We start from the raw sequence: 8,399 nt of genomic DNA on the forward strand, positions 1-8,399 counted from the left end.
TGAGTAATCTTTTTGTTTCCGGGTTGGTGTCTAAAAGGATAAGAGTGTGGTCGGATCCCACTCTGGTTAGGTGACTTACATTTGTATTTTGGAATGATTGAATCCATTGATAGGATATTAGAGCTCTGTCTATTCTTTCGCATATATTAGCGTCACCACTCCTGTTGTTTGACCATGTGAAAGGAGCGCCTTCAAAGTCCGCGTCTTGTAGCACCAAAGAGTCGATAACTTAAGTAACAAAAGTCTTACTACTTGAACTCGTTTTGTTTCCACCTTGTTTTTCACCCGGGTCCAAGATTATGTTCAAATCTCCAATTAAAACCCATGAATTTTGAACTTGTTTTGCTAACTCTGAGATATAAGAGCATTGCGATATTTTCTCATCAGCGTCGACTGCCCCATAGATGAAAGTAATTTCAATTTCTATTCCATCTATTTTCGATTCAAATTGGCAGACATTTAACTGAGCAGACATTAGCTTCAAATTATCGATAACGGAGGAAGGAAAAACAATCGACTGTTATATGAAACTTCGATATAATGTTTGGACGAATAAGATCATAGTAGTATCACGGATTTTTGGGAAGAAAGTATCGAAAACGGTAAGGTTATTGAGAGTAGGTGGGCATTATCAAAATATTTATATACTTATTTTCGTTGTATTTGACTTTGACCTTACCTTTAGATTTTTTTTGGAGTGCGACTATGTGCCCCTCCCTCTAACTCGGGGTGCACATAGGCTGATTTTTAACCATGATTATTTGATGTTTCTGAATATTAAAATGGATATTTATTTGGAATCTTGGAAACAAAAAACTAGGTAAAAAATGTCAAAAATCTTAATTGTCCATTTATACCTCTCTTGCTCTCTCTCTTTCTGAGTTATCTTTTTTGTCTATTGAACAACATAATGTCTCGTACAAGATCAATTCTTCGTCATCATCTAACGTTTTTTTTTTTGATAGATGAATATAATTTACGGAATAGGCAACGATGAATAAAATTGCTTTTTAACGGAACCAGAAATCAAAAAAAGTTCTAAAATGGTTGTTAACTATGAAAATCGAGGAAAAAATTGCAATGCAAGAGAAATGGAAGCTGCAGCTACTGGTGTAACTATTGGAAATCCAGTAGCACACCCAAAGTGATAGTAACCAAGATCCAAGACATACTAAGTAATATAAACACAGAAATCTTTATTGATGAATCATTCAAAGTAACAAAGATACAAGTTCTTGAATACAAGGAAACCCTAATCTCTCTCTAGGCTAAGCTCTCCCACTCTCCGAAATCAGATCCCTCACATCTTTCCCAAGGACCTATATTTATAGGCCAACCAACCCAATTGGTGCAGATCTCCCTTTACCTCGCTACGTTCTCGCGGAGGTGCCTTATACTTCGCCCAAACCATTTTCCATAAAGTTTTCCCCATTCTTTCGCTATTCTCATATGGGCTTGTCGAGACACCTATCTCTTTTCTTGCTCCATAATTTATCTACTTCGTGGCTTGTCTTCTCAGCCAAGTAATCTTACTTCGTCCTTTTCCTTCACAGCCCATGTTCCCCTAGGAGATTAATTCATGATGAAACACTATCTCGCACATGGATTTTACCTCGTCAACTAGTCAATAATGGTGACTCTGACTTGATTTAACAAGTCACTGACGAAGATTTTTGGGACATGGTACAGGATCTTTTATCCGAATTCTCTCGTCTTCCCTATATCCACGTGGCGGTCCATATTTTGGTATCTACATTTTGCCATTTTTTCCTTGAGTATTGCTCGAAGAGCGATCCTTAAGGAGAAATCCGTTTTGGTATAGTTCTTGGAGCGAGACATGTGGTGCTTGAGTGGATGACTTTGACCTTTGCTGATGAAGGAACGAGCGAAAAAAGAATAACTTGAAAAGTATATACTTGCCTCTTATTCTTTTGCGAAGTTCCGAAGCTTCGTTATGGTATAGAAGCACCATTCCTTGATCTTGTTGTTGTCGATCATGAGTTGTTGTTGGGATCATTCATTGCTTCGATCCGATTTTTCCCTTGTTGAATCTTCATGTTGGCGAGAAGTAGCGAGGTGTTGTGTTATATGTAATGAGCTAAAATTGACGAAGTACATAGTGATCGAGATATCTTCGTTAACGTTATCCCTTTGCTTTAGAGAGAATCATGTTGCAATCTCGGGTTTGTATGGTACACTTCATCATTTCCAGCGGCCCCGTCAGTTCTATTGCCTTTTCCCTTGCTGAGGCGTTGCCCGTCGTTCCACTCAATGCTGACTCGATGCTATCATGTTCAATCCCTGCTTCGTTGGATTTATACTCTTCATCTGGTGACCTTCGGCTTTATTACCTCGCGGCTTTCGATCTCGTCGGAGTGACCCTTCTTGCTTTTGGTCAGTCCGCCTTGGCTTTCCTTTTGGTTTTGTTTCCAACCCTGCACGATTCAGAGTGGTTGACATGCCCCCCTCCTCCATCCATTGCAACTTACCTTGCCTTTAGCGAGTTTCCCATCTGTACCCTCAATATTCGTAGCTCGTTTAAGATTTCCTGATCTACAATCCCTCTTTTTGCTTCGTCAATGCTCCTTTCTTTCCTATGCCCTTGCTTAGGTTAATTCCTTACGTTCGTTAAGTCTTGAAGGCATCGATCATACTTCGTGTTGTTTTCATTTCCTCGTTGCATGGATTTGATTCTACGTTCATCCATTGATCTTTGCGTTTTTTTGATCTTGATTCGTGTTTTTTCATTGTTCCTTGCATCCTCTCTTTATTTGCCTCATTGATTTCGCTTTTGTTCCAAGTTCTCTCCATCCACGACTTCATTCAACTTTAGCTCTTGCCTTGCGTCATTTCATTTCCTCCTAGTGTATTACTTGATAATCACATTTCTTTACTTCATTTTCTTTCTTTTTTTTTTCTTTTGCTCTTGTTTGCTTTCTTTCTCTTTCCTCTTGTACATATTTTGGGGTTGTAAACTGTTACGGGTTAGGTTTTGTTGTCTTCTACTTGTATTTATTGGGTCTCACCATCCTGTTGAGTAGGACTTAACGTGCCCTCATCTTCTACTTTTATGTGGCTATACGAGGTCTTATTGCGCCTCCTAATTAAGGTCTTATTGCGCCCCACCCTGTCTTTAAGGATCTTAATTCGACGAAGTATCAGGAGCTCGTTATTCTTGCGAATACCGATCCATCAACCTCGCCTTATCATTCTCTAATGAGGTCTTACTTCGTGACAATACGACAAGCCTAGTTATTCCCATGAATAATAGCCACATGATATTGCCGTCTTTTTTGGTCACGTAGCTCTCTAATCTGGAGGGTTTCGTTCCTTTATGTTCCCCCTTATTTCCCCTTCAAGGAGGTTAACCCTAAAATGCATGTTGGTCTCCTCCCATCCGGTTATTACGACAGTCAGTTGATTTCGTTACTTCTTATCCCTTTCGCCGATATTTCTATTGGTTATGAAGCCACACCTTAGGTGGGGTTTCTTTGGGACCGAGTGCATCGTAGTCAGGACTTGCCATGCAGACATGGCCGGTAACGCTCCAGACGTCCCAGGCACCCGCAGCTCAACCGTATACGTCGGCACCCTGATCACAGTTCTGCACCCCTTACCGAAAGCCATCATAAAAGGGACCCTCAGCGGATGAGTCTTATCATTTCCCCTAGATCGTTATTCTGAGAGTTTTTCACGACACGCGTTAGGACTTGCCTCTTGCACTTTCATGCGAATTAGGGTGCATGTTGTGGATTCTCAGCCTTCCTAGGCGAAGGTTTTAAGTTTCCCTGGAAACCGTTTTACTTTGCATGGTTTGAAATGGGTTATTAATAATTAAGTAATTAACAGATTGAAAACTGGTAGAAGATATTTAGTATACAGGAGAGTCAGATGCGAAGCCAAAGCGAGGAACTTAAGCAAACCAAAGATGCTAACCCTATCTGGAAATGGATTAAAAGGATTACACAAAACTTCTTGAATAAATGGCAAAGGATTTTGGTATTGGCTCTTTGGATTGGAATTATGTTGGGTCTTTTTACCTACAAGTTCGTTCAATATCGTAATAAAGCTGTCTTCGGCATCATGGGTTCACTACGGGAAAAATATACATCTACAACTGGAGATTTACAACTCTTCGCTAAACATCGTATAAAGTCATATGTTTTACAACTGGTTTCAAAGGAAGAGTTATCGTATATCATCACTGCCAACCCTTAGGAAACAAGGGGTTGCGCTAAGAAAACAAACGACAACTCCTTAAGCAAAAACGTTGTGACGACATTTAGCTATAACAACTCTGTTCCATAAAGGTAGTGACTAAGCCTATCACAATTTTCATAAGAGTTGTTGAAGAACACCAAAATATGATGATGAAAAATAGTGTTAGAGGGGAGATTCGAACATGAACCTACTGCTTGGAAGTCTGGCTCATCAACCATCCTTACAGTTCACAAGTTCTGTTTTTTTTTCTTTTTTTTTAATAAAAACGTATAAAAACACTTATAAGTGTTGTTGAAGTAAAAATATAGAATGTTGGAAAAAATGAGATTAGAAAGGAGATTCAAACATGAATCTACTGCATGGAAGTCTAGCTCATCAACCATCCTTACCGTTCACAAGTTTTGGTTGTTTTTTTTTCTTAATAAAAATGCATAACAACCCTTATAAGTGTTGTTGAAGTAAAAATATAGAACGTTGGCAGAAATAAGGATGGGGGGATTTGATCCTCAGCCTCCTACATGAAAGTCTACACCACTAACCATTCCTACACTATCACAAGTTCTGTCAAGTTTGTGGTTCTTTAATGTACTAATTTTAAGACAACCCTTTATAAGAGTTGTGAAACAAAATATAATGTCCAAAAAAAATGCTCAGGTGACTAAGCCGCAAAATATTCTGAAGGAATCTTACTTGTAAATGGTTGGATTCGTCGTTCTTACCAAGTTTCCGACTTAGAGTAGTCCACTCACGGCCAGGTTTCGATCTCGGAGCCTGGTTTGCATACAATATGGAGAAATAGGGTTTGTTTAAGGTTTCGTAGAATATTCCGAAGGAATTTTATTTGTAAATGGATGGATTGGTCGTTCTTACCAAGTTTCTGACTCAAAGTAGTCAACTCGCGGCTAGGTTTCCATCTCGGAGCCTGGTTTGCATACAATATGAAGAAATAGGGTTTCTTTAAGGTTTCGTAGAATATTCCGAAAGAATCTTACCTGTAAATTGAGGGATTCGTCGTTCTTACTAATTTTCTGACTTAGAGTAGTCCACTCCCGGCGAGGTTTGGATCTCGGATCCTAGTATGCATACAATATGCATAAATAGAGTTTGTATAAGGTTTCGTAGAATATTCTGAAGAAATCTTACCTGTAAATGGATGGATTCGTCGTTCTTACAAGGTTTCTGACTTAAAGTAGTCAACTCGTGGCCAGGTTTCGATCTCGGATCCTGGTATACATGCAATATGAAGAAATAGGGTTTGTTTAAGGTTTCGTAGAATATTCCGAAGGAATCTTATTTGTTAATGGATGGATTCACCGTTCTTACCAAGTTTCTGACTCAGAGTAGTCAACTCGCGGCCAAGTTTCGATATCGGAACCTGGTTTGCATATAATATGAAGAAATAGGGTTTCTTTAAGGTTTTGTATAATATTCCGAAGGAATCTTACCTGTAAATGGATGGATTCGTCGTTCTTACCAAGTTTCTGGCTTATAGTAGTCTACTCGCGTCCAGGTTTCGATCTCGGAGCCTGATATCATACAATATGAAAAAATATGGGTTGTTTAAGGTTCCGTAGAATATTCCGAAGGAATCTTACATGTAAATGGATGGATTCGTCGTTCTTACCAAGTTTCTGACTTAGAGTAGTCAACTCGCGGCCAGGTTTTGATCTCGGAGCCTGGTATGCATACAATATGCTAAAATATGGTTTGTTTAAGGTTTCGTAGAATATTCCGAAGGAATCTTACATGTAAATGGATGGATTCGTCGTTCTTACCAAGTTTCTGACTCAGAGTAGTCAACTCGCGGCTAGGTTTCAATCTCGGAGCCTGGTTTGCATATAATATGAAGAAATAGGGTTTCTTTAAGTTTTCGTAGAATATTCAGAAGGAATCTTACCTGTAAATGGATGGATTCGTCATTCTTACTAAGTTTCTGACTTATAGTAGTCCACTCGCGGCCAGCTTTCGATCTCGGAGCCTGGTATGGATACAATATGCAGAAATATGGTTTGTTTAAGGTTTATAGAATAATCGAAGGAATCTTACATGTAAATGGATGAATTCGTCGTTATTACCAAGTTTCTGACTTAGAGTAGTCAACTCGCGGCCAGGTTTCAATATCGGAGCCTGGTTTGCAAACAATATGAAAAAATAGGGTTTCTTTAAGGTTTCGTATAATATTCCGAAGGAATCTTACCTGTAAATGGATGGATTCGTCGTTCTTAATAATTTTCTCACTTAGAGTAGTCCACTCCCGGCCAGGTTTCGATCTCGGAGCCTGGTATGCATACAATATGCACAAATAGGGTTTGTTTAAGGTTTCGTAGAATATTCTGAAGAAATCTTACCTGTAAATGGATGGATTCGTCATTCTTACAAGGTTTCTGACTTAAAGTAGTCAACTCGTGGCCAGGTTTCGATCTCGGAGCCTGGTATGCATACAATATGAAGAAATAGGGTTTGTTTAAGGTTTCGTAGAATATTCCGAAGGAATCTTATTTGTTAATGGATGGATTCGTCGTTCTTACCAAGTTTCTGACTCAGAGTAGTCAACTCGCGGCCAAGTTTCGATCTCAGAACCTGGTTTGCATACAATATGAAGAAATAGAGTTTCTTTAAGGTTTCGTAGAATATTCCGAAGGAATCTTACCTGTAAATTGATGGATTCGTCGTTCTTACCAAGTTTCTGGCTTATAGTAGTCAACTCGCGGCCAGGTTTCGATCTCGGAGTCTGATATGCATACAATATGCAAAAATATGGGTTGTTTAAGGTTCCGTAGAATATTCCGAAGGAATCTTACATGTAAATGGATGGATTTGTCGTTCTTACCAAGTTTCTGACTTAGACTAGTCAACTCGCGGCCAGGTTTCGATCTCGGAGCCTGGTATGCATACAATATGCTGAAATATGGTTTGTTTAAGGTTTCGTAGAATATTCTGTAGAAATCTTACCTGTAAATGGATGGATTCGTCGTTCTTACAAGGTTTCTGACTTAAAGTAGGCAACTCGTGGCCAGGTTTCGATCTCGGATCCTGGTATCCATACAATATGAATAAATAGGGTTTGTTTAAGGTTTCGTAGAATATTCCGAAGGAATCTTATTTGTTAATGGATGGATTCACCGTTCTTACCAAGTTTCTGACTCAGAGTAGTCAACTCGCGGCCAAGTTTCGATCTCGGAACCTGGTTTGCATACAATATGAAGAAATAGGGTTTCTTTAAGGTTTTGTATAATATTCCGAAGGAATCTTACCTGTAAATGGATGGATTCGTCGTTCTTACCAAGTTTCTGGCTTATAGTAGTCAACTCGCGGCCAGGTTTCGATCTCGGAGCCTGATATCATACAATATGAAATAATATGGGTTGTTTAAGGTTCCGTAGAATATTCCGAAGGAATCTTACATGTAAATGGATGGATTCGTCGTTCTTACCAAGTTTCTGACTTAGAGTAGTCAACTCGCGGCCAGGTTTTGATCTCGTAGCCTGGTATGCATACAATATGCTAAAATATGGTTTGTTTAAGGTTTCGTAGAATATTCCGAAGGAATCTTACATGTAAATGGATGGATTCGTCGTTCTTACCAAGTTTTTGACTCAGAGTAGTCAACTCGCGGCTAGGTTTCAATCTCGGAGCCTGGTTTGCATATAATATGAAGAAATAGGGTTTCTTTAAGTTTTCGTAGAATATTCCGAAGGAATCTTACCTGTAAATGGATGGATTCGTCATTCTTACTAAGTTTCTGACTTATAGTAGTCCACTCGCGGCCAGCTTTCGATCTCGGAGCCTGGGATGGATACAATATGCAGAAATATGGTTTGTTTAAGGTTTATAGAATAATCGAAGGAATCTTACATGTAAATGGATGAATTCGTCGTTATTACCAAGTTTCTGACTTAGAGTAGTCAACTCGCGGCCAGGTTTCAATATCGGAGCCTGGTTTGCAAACAATATGAAAAAATAGGGTTTCTTTAAGGTTTCGTATAATATTCCGAAGGAATCTTACCTGTAAATGGATGGATTCGTCGTTCTTAATAATTTTCTCACTTAGAGTAGTCCACTCCCGGCCAGGTTTCGATCTCGGAGCCTGGTATGCATACAATATGCACAAATAGGGTTTGTTTAAGGTTTCGTAGAATATTCTGAAGAAATCTTACCTGTAAATGGATGGATTCGTC

General features: G+C 39.1%; 1 pseudogene; it reads left to right on the forward strand.

Annotated features, from left to right (window-relative positions):
* The first annotated feature begins 1,043 nt into the window (after positions 1–1,043).
* Positions 1,044–8,399, forward strand: part of LOC113351036 — an 18,696-nt pseudogene continuing 11,340 nt past the window's right edge.

This window comes from Papaver somniferum, chromosome 2, assembly GCF_003573695.1.
Source record: "Papaver somniferum cultivar HN1 chromosome 2, ASM357369v1, whole genome shotgun sequence".
In the NCBI taxonomy this organism is placed as follows: Eukaryota; Viridiplantae; Streptophyta; class Magnoliopsida; order Ranunculales; family Papaveraceae; genus Papaver; species Papaver somniferum.